The sequence below is a fragment of the Nicotiana tabacum genome, chromosome 5, assembly GCF_000715075.1.
Source record: "Nicotiana tabacum cultivar K326 chromosome 5, ASM71507v2, whole genome shotgun sequence".
Classification (NCBI taxonomy): Eukaryota; Viridiplantae; Streptophyta; class Magnoliopsida; order Solanales; family Solanaceae; genus Nicotiana; species Nicotiana tabacum.
The window spans coordinates 38,066,777-38,086,969 of record NC_134084.1 but is presented as its reverse complement, the minus strand read 5'-3'; positions in this window follow the sequence as shown (position 1 = coordinate 38,086,969).

Sequence of the window (20,193 nt, the reverse complement as noted above, 5' to 3'; positions counted from 1 at the left end):
TCGCAAAATGCACCGCAGAACTACCCTTCACAAAATTTTCAAGGGGATTATATGATGACTATGCGGCCCACATATTAACTATGTGATCGCATAATTGGCCGCACAGTTGACCTCAAAATTAACCATCACACTGCTTGACTCTGTGGCGACTATGCGGTCTGCATATCTATTATGCGACTGCATAATGGACCGCAAAAACGTACTTTTCTGGAAAACATAATTTCCTAACTTTTTAATGCACGGATCAATCCCAAGGGTCCGAACCGCGACGAACGTTATGAATTTCTAACACATGATCCTAACTTGGCACCCCGAGATTCGGGTTTTTAAGTAAAAATTTCACGGGGCCTTACATCCTCCCCCACTTAAGATCATTCGTCCTCGAATGGGGATCAAGGTTCACTTATTAGCAATCTTTACGCACCCTCTGCTTGTCACAACATGAAACATATCAACAGCACCAAATTTGGCTAACTCCCTAAATTTCCAAAAATTCCGCCAGAGTTTCCTTTGTAACTAGGTCTATCCACCTGTCAGAGGGCCCCAGAAACATATCCTAACAACATATACATGTTCCATAGACATAACATAACGTGTAAAATACCAACCATGGCCGCATAGGCAACATATAACCGAAATAGAATAGTTTTACACAGATCAAATCAAAAGATAAGAGTTCATAGGGACCAAATGCATAAAAAGCTACTCCGTCCGTTTCAATTTATATGAACCTATTTCCTTTTTAGTCTGTGCCAAAAAGAATGACCCATTTCCTTATTTAGAAATAATTTACCATTACACAATGATTTATAGCCACACAAAATATATGTGCCTCATTTTACACCACAAGATCAAAAGTCTTCTCTCTTTTCTTAAACTCCGTGCCCGGTCAAATGGGTTCACATAAATTGAAACGGATGGAGTATTACATGGCTATACAAACAAATGTGGGTACTTCTTTCTCATTTCTTCCTCTGCTTCCCAAGTGACTTCTTCAACCTGTTGGTTCGCCATAAAACTTTCACGAAGGCAATTTCCTTATTTCTCAATTTCTGGACTTACTTATCAAGAATGACAATTGGAATTTCTTCATAAGACAGTTATTCATTAACCTCAATAGTTTCAACTGGCACAATAGTGGACGGATCTTCCACTACCTTTTTCAACATAGACACATGGAAGACTGGGTGTACCAATGACATTTCGGGTGGCAGCTCGAGCTTGTACACCACCTGACCAATCCTCTTAATGATTCTGTACAGTCCAACATACCTCAGACTCAATTTTCCTTTCTTTCCAAACCGCATGATACCCTTTATGAGGGAAATCTTCAAAAATACCCAATCATCTTCTTTGAACTCTAAATCTCTGCGACAAAAGCCCGAATAAGACTTTTGGAGACTCTGAGCAATTTTCAACCTCTCCTTAATAATCTTGACTTTCTCCACGGCCTGATGCACGAGGTCTGGCCCTATCAATCCAGCTTCTCCAACTTCGAACCACCCAATGGGAGATCTACATCTCATACCATACAATTCTTCAAACGGTTCCATCTGGATACTAGAATGGAAGTTGTTGTTATAAGCAAACTCTATGAGTGGCAAATGGTCATCCCAGCTACCCTTAAAATCTAGAGTACAAGCACGCAACATATCTTTAAGCGTCTGAATAGTCCGCTCTGCTTGCCCGTCGGTTTGAGGATGAAAAGTTGTGCTAAGATTTACCTGTGTACCCAAACCTTGCTGAAATTTCTTCCTAAAGTTGGTCGTGAACTGAGCCCCTCGATCGGAAATGATTGAGACAGGAGTTCCATGCAATTTGACTATTTCCCTGATATACAACTAAGCATAATGTTCCGCTGTGTCAGTAGATTTAACTAACAAGAAGTGCGCTGATTTTGTGAGTTGATCCACAATTACCCAAATTGAGTCAAACTTACGCGGAGTGCACGGTAAGCCTACCACAAAATCCATGTTAATCATCTCCCATTTCCACATTGGAATTTCTATGCTTTGGTCCAATCCACCGGGCATTTGATGTTCGGCCTTCACTTGCTAACAGTTCGGACATTTTCCACAAAGTTCGCCACATCCTTTTTCATGTTGTTCCACCAATAATTTTCCTTGAGATCATGATACATTTTCGTAGAACCTGGGTGCACGGAATACCTGGAAGTGTGAGCTTCTATCATGATCCTTTCTCGAAGACTGTCAATATTCGGAACACATAGGTGGCCTTGGTATCGTAGGGTACCATCATCCATGCCCAAGGAAAAAGTTGTGGTCTTGCGTTTATGAATCCCTCTTTAAATTGTGCTAACAATGGATCGTTGAATTGTGTCTCTTTCACTTCCGCCACAAGCGATGATTCAGCCCTATTCTGCACAATCACCCCTCCTTCATTAGCCTTCATTAGAGTCCACAAGGCAAACTCCCAAACTAGCCAACTGGTGAACTTCCCTGGCCAACGACCTCTGATATGCCTCCAAATGAGCCAAACTTCCCATAGAATTTTGACTAAGAGCATCCGCCACAACATTAGCCTTTCCCGGGTGATAGAGAATATCATAGTCCTTGAGTAAATCTAGCCATCTTCTTTGTCTCAGATTCAACTCCTTCTGCTTGAAAATATATTGAAGGCTCTTGTGATCCATAAATACATCCACATGGACCCCATACAAATAATTTCGCCAAATCTTTAGCGCAAACACTACTGCCGCAAGCTCTAAGTCATGGGTTGGGTAGTTATTTTCATAATTCTTGAGTTGCCTAGAAGAGTAAGCTATAACCTTGTCATGTTGCATTAACACACACCCAAGCCCGATCCTTGAAGCATCACAATACACCATAAATCCCTTTGTACCCTCTGGTAGGGCTAATACCAATGTTGTAGTCAGTCTTGATTTCAATTCTTGGAAACTCCTTTCACAAGCATCAGACCATTGGAACCGCTTTCTGCGTCAATTTAGTCAATGGAGAGGCAAGAGTAGAAAACCCCTCCACAAATCTCCTGTAGTACCCAGGCAAACCTAAGAAAGTGTGAATCTCCGTTGGAGTGGTAGGTATGGGCCAATTCTTCACTGCCGCAATCTTTTGAGGATCAACAGTAATTCCTTCCCTAGAGATGACATGACCCAAGAACATTACAGATTCAAGCCAAAATTCACATTTTAAAATTTTTGCATACAATTGATGTTGCTGAAGAGTGCAGAACTGCCCTGAGATGGTCAGCATGGTCCTCCCGACTTCAAGAATACACAAGAATATCGTTAATGAACACTATCACAAAGGAGTCTAGAAAAGGCTTGAAGACTCAATTCATAAGATCCATAAAAGCTGTTGGGGCATTTGTTAGCCCAAAAGACATCACCAGAAATTCAAAGTGCCCATACCGAGTCCTGAAAGCTGTTTTTGGAATATCATGCTCCCTTATTTTCAGTTAATGATACCCGGACTGCAAGTTAATTTTTGAGAAACATGTAGCACCTTGCAATTGATCAAACAAGTCATCTATTCTTGGTAGGGGATATTTATTTTTGATTGTGACCTTGTTGAGTTGCCGATAGTCAATACACATCCGTAGCAACCCATCTTTCTTCCTTAAAAACAAGACCGGCATGCCCCATGGTGACACACTTGGCCGGATGAAACCCTTTTCTAGCAAATCCTTCAGTTGTTCTTTAGCTCTTTCAATTCTGCCGGTGCCATTCTATAAGGTGGAATTGATATAGGTTGCGTGCCTGGCATCACATCGATCCCAAAATCAATCTCCCTATCTGGTGGGATCCTAGGGAGCTCATCTGGAAAGACACCCAGAAATTCATTCATAACTAGTACAGACTCAAGGTTAGGTGCCTCGGCATCGGCGTCCGTGACACGAACCAAGTGATAGACACACCCCTTCTTGATCATCTTCACGGCCTTAAGGTAAGAAATAAACCGACATTTAGGCACTACATTATCTCCCTTCCATTCAACAACGAGCTCATTAGGAAATTCAAGCCTCATGGTTCTAGTATGACAATCAAGTTTGGCAAAGCATGAATAAAGCCAATCCATTCCCATTATTACATCAAAGTCTACCATCTCTAATTTAGTAAGATCAGCCGTGGTATCCCTACCCCGTACCATAACAACACAACCTCTATAAACTCAAGCAACCGTAATTGACTCACCAACTGGAGTAGACATCGAAAACGGCTCGTGAAGCTGATCCAGTTCTATTCCAAATTCCATAGCAACAAAAGGGGTAACATAGGACAAGGTAGAACCAGGGTCAATAAGTGCATACACATCATGAGATTGGACAGTCAGAATACCTGTAACAATATCTGGAGAAGCTCTGCGGTCTGAAGACCACTCATAACATAGAACTGACTGGGTCCTCTTGAACTCTGCACACCACCCCTAGCTGCACCACGCCCTGTGGTTGTTGGGGCACCACGAGCTGGAGAAAGGACTGAAGATGTAGCAGCTGCGGGACTGGATGACTGTGTTGTGCCCCTACACGCTCCCTGGTGGGATACACGACAATTCCTCTGAATATGACCCCTCATCCCACATCCATAACATACGGGTAACTCCAAATAGCAAACCCCTGAGTGCATCTTCCCGTACCTAGGGCACGGGGACCTCTTCTACTGGGACCTCTATCCTGACCTACCCCGCTGGTGGGATCCCCTGTTGCCCTGACCGGGCCTAAAACGACTCCACTGCTGTTGCTGGCTGGGCTCTGATGGCAGTGCACTGGTTGAAGACTGTGAAATAGACTGGGACGGCTCTGATGACTCTCCCATGTTGTCCGTAGACCGAGCCTTACTGTTACCCTCTCTCTCCATTTTGTTCTTCAGTTTGCGATTCTCTGTGGCCTGAGCAAATGCTACCATCTTCTCATAATTCATATTAGAATTCAATGTAGTTGTACAAGCCTCATTAATAGTCAAAGGATTAAGGCCCTAAACAAATAGGCCCACTCTAGCCTCTGTTGTGGGCAACATGCGAATGATATACTTGGATAGGCGAGCAAACTCTATGTGGTACTCCCACACACTTCTGCTACCTTGCTTCAGATTTTCAAACTCTGCTGCATGGGTTGCCCTTGTCTTAGTAGGCAGGAAATGATCAATGAAGGCATCGGCAAACTCACTCCACCTTGCCGGAGGGCTCCCCTCCTCATGGGAATCTTCCCAAAACTCAAACCACAAATAGGCCAACCTATTCAGATGATAGGCAGCCAACTCTACTCCCTCTATCTTAGATGAACGCATAACCCTGAGGGTCTTGTGCATCTCATCAATAAAATCCTAGGGGTCTTCTTCTGGATTGGCACCCATAAACACTGGAGGATCTAAGTGACGAAATTTATTCACCATGGAACTGGTGGGATCCCCTTGCTGGCTGGATGAACTAGGCAAAACATTGGACCTCTGGGCCTGAGAGGCCACTAGCTGGGTCAACATCTGAATAGCTCCCCTAAGATCCCCATCAGAAATACAAGAACTGCAAGCTGGGGATGGAGGCAGAACAGGAGTATCAATGGGAGGGATAGTGGTACCCTCCGCAGGTGTAGGAACTAGGGTAGTCTGCTCTAGAATAGAAGAACCAGGCAAGGTGATAGCAGGGCGACTACCCTCACCCCTAATATCAAGCAGTGATTCATCAGCCACTCCTAAGGTGGCATTGGGTCCTTGGACAATTCTCGCTTTCTTCTTAGGTGTCATTTACAGAAAGAAAGAACAATGCACTAATTAGAGAGGGAATAGTTCCATAGCAAGTTTTTGCCGTATGATCCAGAATATCAAAGAAGGGTGTTATTCCTAAATGCCCAAGTAGCTTCCAACTTATAGATGTGGTCGACTACACACCGATAAGAAGGACTCTACTAGGCACGGCTCAGAGACATCCTAGGACACTTCAAAACCTTAGGCTCTGATACCAGTTTGTCATGCCCCAACCTCGGGAGGCGCGACCGGCGCTCAATCGAGTGAACCCAACTGATCAAGCCTTATCGAACACTTTCTTCCCAACTTAATATGATTAATTAAACCATGTTTTCATTTCTTTAAACAATAGGAAAGATTGCACATTCAACATTGTTAGTTCATTTTACATCAAAACCTTAAACCGTAGTTAAGTTCCCAAGATTCCATACAATTTCAGTTTAGAGAAACAAGAGTTAGAATTACAACATAGTTCATAAACCCATCCATCACCGTACATAACCCACACAAACATCTACGGAGCCTCTAATGATACAAAAGACAAGTGTGACAATGTCGGCAACAAGGCCCCAGATGTACCTCAAAAGTGGATATCTATAACAAAAGATGTACAACATAACCCCTTGAAGGAGAATGGGGCTCACTAAGACTTTGAGAAGAGGATTCTCTGCTACGCGCGATCGGCACTATCTGCTATGAAGCCACCTACATTCATTTAAAAATGTAACGCCCCCTGCAAAAGCGACATTACTACCATGGAATATTACTAGTATGTATAACTAAACACCATCTAGTTAGAAAGAACTTTCATACAAGAATAAGGAAATCACAAGTATAACTCAAACACTTTAAATGATCAAAACATTATCAAATAAAAGAATCATACAATTTTCACATTATTTTCCCATAGTTTTTAGTTTTGGGGCATTTTATATTGTTCATAATTGTCCTCAATACTACCGCTATCTTGAGCGGAGTCCGATCTCGACCCGATCGGCTAGGTTGCCTCATTGGAGACATACACTTCAATCACAAATACAATACCACCATGTGTGCGACGTGGTGTCCGATCTCAACCCGATCGGCTAGGTCATCTTACCGAGGAATTTTCCTTTTCCATTAATCATCTCATTTCAATCTTTGTTTCAGATATATCATTTCATAGGCACTTGGGGCCACAACTATCACGTCATATATTTGGCACTAGGGCACATCTCACATCATTCCCAATTTCAATGTTAGGTTTGTAATTTAGGATCATATGTGCACACAAGAGAAAATAAAATTGTAAGCATATATGAGACTTCATATAGATGGCATAGCATACGCAGCTTCAATCTTAATTTAAGGTCTAGACATTTCAATTCATGATTCATATTCGTTGCACCCTTTTCAAATTATCAAGAATAGCACTTCGACCACATTGAGACACATCTCTCACGCCTATAAGGTTGCAACTCCAATTCATGTGAAACAACGATGAATATAACAATCCAACCTTAATATTACCACATTTACACAAACACCAACGGAGCTCAATTTCTAAAAGACGGGGTTTTAGCCATACATACCTCGATTTAGCTTTCCCTTAATCCTATAATGTTCCGGAATGTTCGCACTTCAATCTATTTATGCAATGTAGCACAATTGAACCCATAATCAGGAAAAGATCATAATTTTAAGCTCACTTGAGCATTTTATCAAGCATTGAGTGTTCATCAAGGCCTTATGGTCCTTTTATGCAAGATTACACCAACCCTTTCCCCATGCCTCTCTTTTTATAATTTCCTCATATCTTCTAAGAATACATGCATGCAATGCAATCACCCTTATCCCCATGAATTACCTCACTAATGGCCCATTATAACTATGTTTAAAATTAAGAGCTTAGGTGTTGAAGTCTTACCTCGTGGGATGAAGATTTAGGTGCCTCACTTGATTATCTTCAATATTTTAACAAGGATTTGTGGAGAAATTTTGATGAAAGGCACTTCCCTTCTCTTAGACCCTCTTTCTCAATCTAAAAGCACCAAGAAAATAGGCTCAAAATGAGCTATTGCACAGGATATAACGATAGGGGGTCAGGTTTAAAATTTAGAAATCTGGAGCCCCGAACATGCGGCACACAGAATGGACCGCAAAAACAATCCCAAAACCTGAACAAACTGCCTGGATATGCGGCAGAAATGCGGTCTGCATACCTACTCTACGGTTGAAAAATGCACCGCAAAACTATCCTTCACAAAATTTTCAAGGGGATTATGCGATGACTATGTGACCCGCATATTGACTATGCGAACGCATAATTGGCCTCATAGTTGACCTCAAAATTAACCATCATACTACTTGACTCTGCGGCACTATGCGGTCTGCATATCTATTATGCGACCACATAATGGACCGGAGAAACGCATTTTTCCGGAAAACATAATTTCTTAACTTATTAATGCACGGATCAATCCCAAGGGTCCGAACCGTGGCTTGCTTTATGAATTTCTAACACATGATCCTAACTTGGCACAACGAGATTCAGGTTTTTGAGTACAAATTTCATGGGGCTTTACAGGTTATAGCTGATTCCCTTCCCAGGATGTATTTGTTTCTATTGTTGACTCACTTGCCGGGATGTATTTATTTTGTATTGTTGACTCCCTTGCCGAGATGTTATTGTTTCTACTGTTTGGGTGAGGAAAGAGTGATAAAGCACTAAGGGTGATGTCGTGCACATTCACACTTATGCATATGGTGAGGAATGAGTGATAAAGCATGAAGGGTGATGTCGTGCACATTTATATTATATTAATGCATATGGTGAGGAAGAGAGATAAAGCATGAAGGGTGATGTCGTGCACATTCATACTGATTCATATGGTGAGGAAGAATGATAAAGCACAAAGGGTGATGCCGTGTACATTTTTATTATTGACTGCATGGTGAGGATTGAGAGTAAAAGCATGAAGGGTGGTGCCGTGCAATTATTTTCTATTTGCGGTGATTATTTGCTGTTTTCGATTCAAGTGCCTTAATTGTTTCGTTTCCGTTATTTTTGTGTTTCCTTATTCTAGTATTCCCCCATTGCATGTTGCCCCTTCCCGTTATTTTTGGTTAGCTTCTATTACTGTTATCCTGTTAGATATTGTTTAACTGCACAGGTTTATGATGTTTGTCATATCCTAGCCTCGTCACTACTTCGCCGAGGTTAGGCTCGACACTTACTAGTACATGGGGTCAGTTGTACTGATACTACACTCTGCACTTTTTGTGCTGATCGCGGTACTGGACCCTACGGACTGTAGTTCGAGGTTGCTGCCTTCAGTACAGTGGAGACCAGAGGTAATCCTGCATGTGTCTGCAGGCCTTGGCGTCCCCTTCTATCCTATTTCTTTTCTGTTTTTATCTATTTCTAAGACAGATGTATATTTTCTTTGTTCAGACCACTATTTGTAGTATTCGTAGATAGTCCATGAGATTGTGACACCAGTTTTGGGTGGAGTTTTGTTATGGTTTCGTATTTGTACTAAGTTTAACTGTTAAATTTTGTTCTTTCACATTTTGTTTATGCTATTTTTCTTATATTAACTGGTAAAATGTTAAAATATAAAGTAAAAAATGGGTAAATTAATTAATAATATTGGCTTGCCTAGCGGATTCAATGTTAGGCGCCATCACGGTCCCGACGGTGGGAAATTTAGGACTTGACAAAAATACTACTAAAAAAATATATTTTCCGATCAGTATGATGTTTGTGTGAGTTAATAAAATTTTTATGATTTTTGTGTGATGAAACATAATTATATGATTTTGGTAATAAAAAAAGTCATAGTTATATGATTTTAATGAAAAAAAGTCATAGTTATATGATTTTTGTGTGAGAAAATAAAGTCATTAACTTTAGTTAAAAAAAGTCATAGTTATATGACCATTTGTGAAATTTACCATACAATCTTCCGTAATATAAATAGATCTAGAATATGATATTTAATGAAAGATGTTGCCATTTGACTTATAATACTGCTATTATGTTCTTTCTTACTCTTGTAGACAAGATTCTATATTTGAACAAGATGAATGCGCACAAATTGACCAACAACCGTGGTGAGTTCCCCTATTCTACTTGTAACGACCCGACCGGTCGTTTTGAGTTTTTGCACTTTGCTCGCCAGTTCTGGGGCATTACTTGACCCGTGTGATGGATTATGACTTATGTAAAACGTTGGTTTTGGTTTTCAGGTTAATCGGAATGAATTTGGAAGAACAGTCCTCAGTTTGAAGTTTAAAATTTGAAGGGTTTGACCAAGATTTGACTTGTTAGTATATGATCTCTGATCAAAAATTTTATGATTTGGTTATCTCAATTTGGGGATTTGGGACTTAGGAGCATGATCGGAATGAGTTTTGGAGGTCAGGAGTAGATTTAGGCTTGAATTGGCGAAATTGGATTTTGGCGATTTCTGGTTGATAAGTGAGATTTTGATATAGGGGTCGGAATGGAATTCCAAGAGTTACAGTAGTTCCGTTGTGTCATTTGGGATGTGCGTGCAAAATTTTCGGTCATTCGGACGTGGTTTGGTTGGGTTTTTAATCAAAAGCATAATTTAGAAAATTTTGGAATTCTTAGGCTTGAATCTAATGTGAATTGGGTGTAGTGATGTTATTTTAAGCGTTCCGAAGGTTGGAAAAAGTTTGAATGAGGTTATGGGATATGTTGGCATATTTGGTTGAGGTCCCGGGGGTCACGGGTGAGTTTTGGGTGGTCAATCGGACCATTTTATGTTGTGAAAAATTGCAGAATCCCTGTTGTTGGTGTTGCAGGTTTTTGACCATCGTGTTCGCGATGCATGTCCCGCGTTTACGAAAGGTTAAGGTGTGAGGCAGTGGAGTTGGCCTTCGTGTTCGTGAAGGTGTGTGATCTCTGGTCATCGTGTTCGCGAGTCTCCTGTCGCGTTCGCGTAGAGGAAGTGGGATAGTTGGGTCCCCAATGCATTTGTTCTACGCGTTCGCGTAGTAGAGGTCGCCTTCGCAACCTGTTGAGTTTGCTGTGCTTCGCGTTTGCGAGAATGTTATCGCATTCACGTAGAAGGAATTTTACTTTGTGAAGCAGTGTGCTTCGCGTACGCGAAGGTTATGCCGCGTTCGCGATGAAGAAATGCATGGGCAGTCAGATTATATTTTGAAAAACGAGGGGTTAAGTCCAATTTCATAAAAACCATTGGAGAGCTCGGGAGAAGGTGGAATTTGAGGAGTTTTTCTGTAGAGCCATTGGGGTAATTATTCTTCACTCATATTTGGTTTAGTTCCATGGTTTGGTCTTGAATTTCATCATTTAATTTGAGAAATTATAGTGAAAATTGGGGAAAAATGGAAGAAAAGTTTGAGATTTCTTTTGGGGATTTGAATGGGCGATTGAGGTCAGATTTTGATGAATTTGATATGGGTACGTGAGTGAATGAGGATTTTATTGATGTGATTTTTATCGGATTTGGAGACGTGGGCCTGGGGCGTGTTTGAGCAATTTCGTAATTATTGATGTAAATTGGATATTTTCGAGTGGACTTTGTTCCCTTAGCATATTATAATGGTTATGTACTGATTGTGGCTAGATTTGGAGCATCCGGAGGTCGATTCGTGAGGGCAAAGGCATCGCGGGTGAGAGTTTGGACCGGATCGAGGTAAGTAATGATTTTAAATGATGTTCTGAGGGTATGAAACCCCGGATTGCACATTATTGTGCTATATTGAGGTGGCGCACACGCTTGATAACGAGCGTGGGGTCGTGCAATGTTGGTGATTGTGACTTAGTCCATCTCGAATGACTATTCTATGGCATATTTGACTGAAAATCTATTTGCCATAATCATGTTTTGGGCTAAATGTCATATTTGAGCTTCGTGCTAATTATTTGAACCCTTAGGGGATTTTATTGATATTTCCTCATTGTCTTGACTTCATACTTGAACTCAGTCATGCTATATTTCACTGTTTTCATAACTCAGCCATGTTTACTCTATTTTAATATATCAAATGATATTCAAATAATATTTTGGGCTGAGCATCATGTTTTACTATTGCCCGTGTGACTTATGTGATTTTAACTGAGTAAGGCCGAGGGCCTGTGCTGTGAAGATACTTATGGGTCGGGCTGCACGCCGCAGCGGTGATACACTGATTATGATTATGAGACCGAGGGACTGAGATATATACGCCATGAGGTGTCTTGTTGATATGAGGCCGAGAGCCTAGTGATGATGCCACGAGAGAGCTTGGTATTGCGCTTGGGCTGAAAGGGGCCCCACTAGGAGTCTGCACACCCCCAGTGAGCGCGAGTACCTATTGTGATGTGAGATATATCCCGAGGGGCTGGTATTGTTTTGAGATATTGCCCGAGGGGCGGATTTGTTGACATTGTGCCCGAGGGGCGAACCTCTATGTGTTTATCTTTCTTATTTGCATGTCATCTACCTGTTTAATTGTGTTGTTGTGCCCGAGGGGCGAATTTTCTGTGCTTATCTGTTCTAATTGTTTTGCATTCAATTGCTTAACTGTTAAAAAGTCATTATTAAAGAATTTTAAACTGAGCTACGGTGCTTTAAGAGATTTCACAGCTTCATTGCTTTCTTACTGGTTTTGTACTACTCTATACAGCATGTTGATGTATTTTTTGTGATTTCCTATCACTCAGTCTTTAGTTATGATTATTACTAACTGAGTTGGACTACTCACTTTACTCCCTGCACCTTGTGTGCAGATTCAGGTATTTCTGCACCCAATAGCGGGTATTGGTTGATCAGAGGTAGAGTCTTTGAGTATAGCAAGGTAGCTGCCCGATGTCTGTAACACTGCTTTTCTCCCTTTGATGTCATTAGACTGTATTTAGTAAATTTACAAAAATTCCATTGTATTTTAGACCTTAGTAGATGCTCGTGACTTGTGACACCCCGATGTCGGGTTGTATCTATTTTTGCACTGTTCTTTTAAACTTATATTATGCAATACCTAATTAACTTAAAGGGCTTAAATTGACTTATTAAAACTTTTGAAATGAACTTGGGGATTGTGTCGGCTGGCCTTGTCTTTACGAGAGGCGCCATCACGACCGGGTCTGATTTGGGATTGTGACAAGTTGGTATCAGAGCCTAGGTTACATAGGTCTCACGAGTCATGAGCAAGTTTAGTAGAGTCTCGTGAATCTATGCGGAAACGTCTATACTTATCCTTGGAAGGTTGTAGAACCTTTAGGAAGAACTTCACATTCTTGAATTCTTATCGTGCGTCCTTGATTCAGCTTGAAAAGTAACTCTTTGAATTCCTTCCACGCGTTCGTATGTGCGCATTAGCGCTCGGTATCAGATGTGCATCGATGGCTTGTGCTTCCCTGATCTAGGCGCGAGATATGATCCCTGGGTGCTGATTTTGGGCCAGTTTGGAAGACTTGAGGCTGGATTTCTGCCTATAGCTTGAGCCTTGAGGTGTTGATTGCGTAATGCGCGTGTTTTTGGATATATATGTGTTGTTGTGTCCCTATTAAGGGAAGTAATGACTAGATAGCTATGTGATGAGGGTGATGTGACTAGGAGATGTGTTCGTGTGAATCGAATGAGACGAGGAGGGTCTGCTTTGGGGCAGCAAGGACTATTAGGTGCTTGATTTCCATCTTGATTTGGGGTATAGCCCCGAGTTATGGGTATGTGAAGAATCTTTCCATGTTATCTAGTTGGGAGTGAAGTAAATTTCATGTTGCAGTATTAGTTCAGACTCAGGAAGATTAAGTGACTGCGTAACATTTATGATGGTGGACGGTATACAGAAATGCCAGTTTGAGGCAAAGCAGGTGGGTTATCTCCTGCGGAGTGTTTTGAGGTTGTGTGATACTTATGTTGTCTATTAGAAGATCTCATTTATAAGTGAAATATATGTGTTGCAATTTAAATTTGGGTCGCTTAAGAGAGTGGGTTTAACTGTTACGAGAGTGAATGCGAGATTTGCATAAGAGTTAAAGTACCAGATGGTCTGTGTTTCATGAGCTTATGAAGGATCAAGTTTAATCTCACTATGGTATTATGGCAGCAATAGAGTATATGCGTTATGATTTATTGAGCGTGTTTTGATCTATGGCTTCAAGCCAAGTGGGGGAGTCTACTATTGATTAGTTGATTGCACGGTTATGTGCTATGTTGGTTCCAGTTTGAGGCGTTCGGGAGAATCAGTTATGGCTTACAAAGATTTGAGATCAAGGATAGCTCGAGTAAAGGAAAAGGTTATGTTATGCTTCGTAGGTGTATGATAATCACGGAATATCTTGAGTTGTCATGGGTAAAGGGTGTGCGGTGCTTAGAACGGGGAGCTGCTTGGTTGAATTAAGGTGAGGTTACACTCTGCGGTGTCAGAGTTCTAATGAGGCACAGGTTGTTCGATTCATTTGATTAGGCTAAATGTAGTTTGAGTAGGGTGGATAGCTCTAGAGAATGGTTCTAAGGCGTTCAAGGTTTTACCTATAATAATTGGAGATTTCAACTCTATAATTTGGCTAGAAACAGAGGTTTGCATTGGAGGGTGCCGAGACTTGTGTCCTTTATATGTCAATTATGGGATTCTATATATCAATATTAGGAAGGTAATGGTTCCAGATTCGCAGGAAGTCTCTTCGGGGTAGGTATTTTGAACGTGGTGCTTTTGGAACATTTAAGAGAGTACTCAATGACTAATGAGCCTTAGACGGTGTGGTTTTATGCTTGGGTCTCGTGTGGTGAGTCTGGGTTGAGGAATTGTGGTGTTATAGAAAGAAGGAGTATCAAGTTGAAGGTAAATCAGAAGGAAACCTGGATAGATAGGATAGCTTGGTAGTAGACCGGATCGGTATGGTAAGGATATGATTAGTTCCTTGGGTGTGACCAGAGTAATGAGTTCTTGCAGCTGTTTCGTGGACATTCTGTAGGGTTTTTAGTGGCATGCGTAGCTTGGTTGAGTTAGAAGGATTCGGTCCTGACGGTTTAGTTTTGTGCGAATGGAATTCGAAAAGTTCTTGATGATTCTACCACAGTTAGAGGAGTATATTTTCCACGGGCATGAAGAGCATGGGATGTATAGTGATTTTTCTCCCATATGAGGTCCAATAGAAAAGTTCTTGGCTAGTTGAGTATGTAGTTGCGTGTGTCTCGGAACGGATATGAAGTTCTTATGTTTACCTTAGGATGGTATGGTATATGTGGTATGTTGTGCAAGACTTAGATTTGCATATTTAAGGTCACGGATCAGTTCTGAAAGGAAGGTCACAATTCTTAGGTAGCACGGGCAGTTTCAGATAATTAGAGAAATGAGCTCTAGATAATTAGAGAAATGAGCTTCAGATGATTTGGGAAATAATATTAAAATGATTAAGGAAATGGTATTGCTAATTGGGGGTGATTTGACGAGGGTGTATGTTTCAGAAAAAGGCAATATGATTAAGTTGATGGTATTTCGGTAGTATTGCGGCACTCTCTTGTTAGATCGACTGTTGATATTCGAGTTTGCTTGGTGGCACAGAAGAATTTTAGAGTATCTCTTGTGGAATGATTGGGTATTAGAGGTGTAGTATGTATTCAGACAGCGGAACTAGGATCAGGTATGGTGATTCGTGTGCTATATGGAGTTGGAGATTAGGAGTTCTCATATTCAGGCTATGTTGTGGTTGTGGGTCGTGTGTATCGACACTGTTTAGTGACTATTGGGGTTTGAAGACCCGAGTGGATCTTGTGCTTCTTGGTATGTTAGATTCTAATGTAATATTGTGTATAGACTGGTTGTCTTCATGTCGTGTTATTCTGGACTATTGTGCTAAGGCGACAATGTTGGCTATGCCGGGAATGCCACGGATTGAGTGGTGAGGTTCGACGGATTTCATGTCCTAGCAGGGTGGTTTTATATTTTAAGACCCAGCAGATGGCTAGGAAGGATTGTCTTTCTTATTTGGGCTTTCGTGATGGATGTCAGTGCAGATAATCCTACCATTGATTCAGTTCCAATGGTGAGGGACTTTTCGGAAGTGTTTCTTATGGCCGGGCATGTCGCCGGGCGGGGTTGTTGATTTTGGTATTAATGTGATGCCAGGCACCGTATCGTATGGCACCGATGGAGTTAAAGGAGGTGAAGGAGAAGCTACAGGGTTTCCTTGATAAGGGGTTCGTTGGTAGGCCAATATGGATGTGTGTTCTAACTTGAGTCGGCTTGGTTGGCTCCGAGTTGTATTGTTGAGGGATGTGTTGAGTCGGTTGTTATTGAGAAATTAGTGTTCTGAGGTGATATATGAGTTACTTTTCTGCGTTGCGAGGCATTATGATTTGTTGGTTATAGGCATATATGGTGCGGTTCCATTGAGGTTTCATAGTGAAAGTCAAACGGGAAGAGTACTGGGTATTGCTTAGTGAATGGTGTATCGGTTATGTTCCTTCAGGTTTGTGTTGTGTTATGTATTTGCATCACCGTGGGTATGATGATTTGCTTTGGTTCTGGACATCAATTGCGCGTGGTCATCAATTTCGAGCAGAGTGACTTGAGGTGTTTCATGTGGACCAATGTTTGGATAGGGTCGCGCATTGCAGCGAAGTTATGTGGAGGTATGACCTTGCGGGTTAGATTCGTATGTTCTGTTTCTATGATATGAGACGGGTTCTCAACCTTGTGTTGTGGTGGTACTGGTGAGCTTGCGGTACAGCTCTTTCATTTGAGTCATTTTCATGATTTGAGTATGTTCGGATTATTGCTTATTGGTGTGCGGATTTCACAAGTTGAGGCTTTAGCCTGTATTGATGTATCATGTCACTAGAGTAGTGCATTGGATTAGATGAGATCATTGGGATCATTAATGAATACGAACGGATTCAATTTCAGCATGTTGGAAGGATAATATCGAGGTTCGGCTCATAAATTTGCTATGGTCTTTGCCAAAGGAGAAGTGGCTTCATGAATGGTTAATCTGAGAGAAGGTTATGGTTTACTGCGTGTTTCATTTATCATTGACAGTATATGGAAGTGTTGGAATGAGACTTTAGTTGATAAGAGTTCTTCTATTAGTATTCGGGTGTTGTGTGCAGCTGCCGTGATTAGAAGTTATCACTACAAGTGTTTGAGTTATGTGGTATATCATGTGATTTCACCTAAGGTTGAAGGTATGGGTTATTATAGCTTGTTCGAGCTTATCCGGAGTATAGATGTGAGATTCTGATATGGTGGATGATTTCGGAAGTGGAAATGTGGTTCTAAGGTTTATGGGCTAGGTTGGATTGTGAAATTTCAGTTACATTGTGTTGTCGGACCTATATGAGATAGGGTGATGTGGGATCACCCCCAGGTATGTGCATGGTAGGTTATTTAAGTGATTGGTTGGCTTTTGGAACAACTCTAGGCACATTCGAGGATGAATGTATGTTTAAGTGGGGGAGGATGTAACGACCCAACTGGTCATTTTGAGATTTTGCACTTTGCTCGCCAGTTCTCGGGCATGAATTGCCCCGTGTGATGGATTATGACATATGTAAATCGTTTGTTTTGGTTTTCAGGGTAATCAGAATGAATTTGGAAGAACAACCCTCAGTTTGAAGTTTAAAATTTGAAGGGTTTGACCATGATTTGACTTATTAGTATATGATCTCTGATCGAAATTTTTATGATTTGGTTAGCTCTGTTAGGTGATTTGGGACTTAGGAGCGTGATCAGAATGAGTTTTGGAGGTTCGGAGTAGATTTAGACTTGAATTGGCGAAATTGGATTTTGGTGATTTCTGGTTGATAGGTGATATTTTGATATAGGGGTCGGAATGGAATTCTTAGAGTTGCAGTAGTTTCGTTGTGTCATTTGGGATGTGTGTGAAAATTTTTAAGTCATTCGGATGTAGTTTGGTTGGATTGTTTTATTAAAAGCGTAATTTAGAAGATTTTGGAATTCTTAGGCTTAAATCCGATGCGAATTGGGTGTTTTGATGTTGTTTTGAGCGTTCCGAAGGTTGGAACAAGTTTGAATGAGGTTATGGGATATGTTGTCATGTTTGGTTCAGGTCCCGAGGGCCTCAGGTGAGTTTTGGGTGGTCAATCAGACCATTTCATATTGTGAAAAATTGCTGAATCCCTGCTGTTGGTGTTGCAAGTTTTTGACTTTTGCATTCGCGATGCATGTCCCGCGTTCATGAATGGTTAAGGTGTGAGGCTGTAGTGTTGGCCTTCGCGTTTGCGAAGATTGTTCCGCGATCGCGAAGGTGTGTGGTCTCTGGTCATCGCGTTCGCGAGTCTCCTATCGTGTTCGCATAGAGGAACGGGGATAGCTGGGTCCCCAATGCTTTTGTTCTACGCGTTCGCATAGTAGAGGTCGCGTTCGCGACCTGTTGAGTTTGTTGTGCTTCGCGTTCGCGAGAAGGTTATCGCATTCGCGTAGAAGGAATTTTGCTCTGTGAAGTAGTGTACTTCACGAACGCGGGGGTTATGCCGCATTCGCGATGAAGAAATGCCTGAACAGTCAGATTATATTTTGAAAAACGAGGGGTTAAGTCCAATTTCATAAAAACCATTGGAGAGCTTGGGAGAAGGTGAAATTTGAGGAGATTTTCAGGGGAGCTATTGGGGTAAGTATTCTTCACTCATATTTGGTTTAATTCCATGATTTGGTCTTGAATTTCATCATTTAATTTGAGAAATTAGAGTGAAAATTGTGAAAAAATAGAAGAAAAGTTTGAGATTTCTTTTGGGGATTTGAATGGGCAATTGAGGTCGAATGTTGATGAATTTGATATGGGTAGACTCGTGAGTGAATGAGGATTTTATTGATGTAATTTTTATCGGATTCGGAGACATGGGCCTGGGGGCCAGGTTTGAGCAATTTCGAGATTTTTGATGTAAATTGGATATTTTCGAGTGAGCTTTGTTCCCTTAGCATATTTCAATGGTTATGTACTGATTGTGGCTAGATTTGGAGCATCCGAAGGTCGGTTCATGAGGGCAAAGGCATCGTGAACGAGAGTTTGGACAAGATCGAGGTGAGTAATGATTGTAAATGATGTTCTGAGGGTATGAAACCTTGGATTGCACATCGTTGTGCTATATTGAGGTGACGCACACGCTTGATGACGAGCGTGGGATCGTGCACTGTTGGAAATTGTGACTTAGTCTGTCCCGGATGACTATTTTACCGCGTATTTGACTGAAAATATATTTGCTACCATCATGTTTTGGGCTGAATGCCATATTTGGGCTTCGTGCCAACTATTTGAACCCTTAGTGGATTTTATTGATATTTCCTTATTGTCTTGTCTTCATACTTGAACTCAGTCATGCTATATTTCACTATTTTCATAACTCAGCCATGTTTGCTCTGTTTTAATATATCAAATGATATTTCAAATAATATTTTGGGCAGAGTATCATGTTTTACTGTTGCCCGAGTGGCTTATATGATTTTGACTGAGTAAGGCCGAGGGCCTGTGGTGTGAGGATACTTTTGGGTTGGGATACACGCCGCAGCGGTGATACACTGATTATGATTATGAGGCCGAGGGCCTAAGATATGTACGCCACGAGGTGACTTGTTGATATAAGGCCGAGAGCCTAGTGATGATGCCACGAGATGGCTTGATATTGCGCTTGGACCGAAAGGGGCCTCTCCAGGAGTCTGCACACCCCCAGTGAGCGCGGGTATAGCCCGAGGGGATGGTATTGTTTTGAGATATTGCCCGAGGGAAGGATTTGTTGACATTGTGCCCGATAGGCGAACCTTTATGTGTTTATCTTTCTTATTTGCATGTCATCTACTTGTTTAATTGTGTAGTTGTGCCCGAGGGGCAGATTTTCTGTGCTTATATGTTCTAATTGCTTTGCATTCAATTGCTTAACTGTTAAAAAATCATTATTAAAGAAGTTTAAATTGAGCTAAGGTGCTTCAAGAGATTTTACAGCTTCATTGCTTTCTTACTGGTTTTGTACTACTATATACAGCATGTTGATGTATTTTTCATAATTTTCTATCACTCAGTCTTTAGTTATGATTATTACTCACTGAGTTGGAGTACTCACTTTTCTCCCTGCACCTTGTGTGTAGCAGGTATTGGTTGATCAGAGGCAAAGTCTTTGGAGTTAGCAAGGTAGCTTCCCAACGTCCGCAGCACTGCTTTTCTCCCTTTGATGTTATTAGACTATATTTAGTATATTTACAGAAATTTTGTTGTGTTTAGACCTTAGTAAATGCTCGTGACTTGTGACACCCCGATGTCGAGCTGTATCTATTTCCGCACTATTCTTTTAAACTTACATTATGCAATGCCTGATTAACTAAAAGGGCTTAAATTGACTTATTAAAACTTTTGAAATGAACTTGGGGATTGTGTCGGCTGGCCTTGTCTTCGCGAGAGGCGCCATCATGACCGGGTCCGATTTGGGGTCGTGACACTACTGCTTTTAGTTTGATGCGTTCATAAAATTATTTTACAGGAAACATACTTCTTACAAGTAATGGTA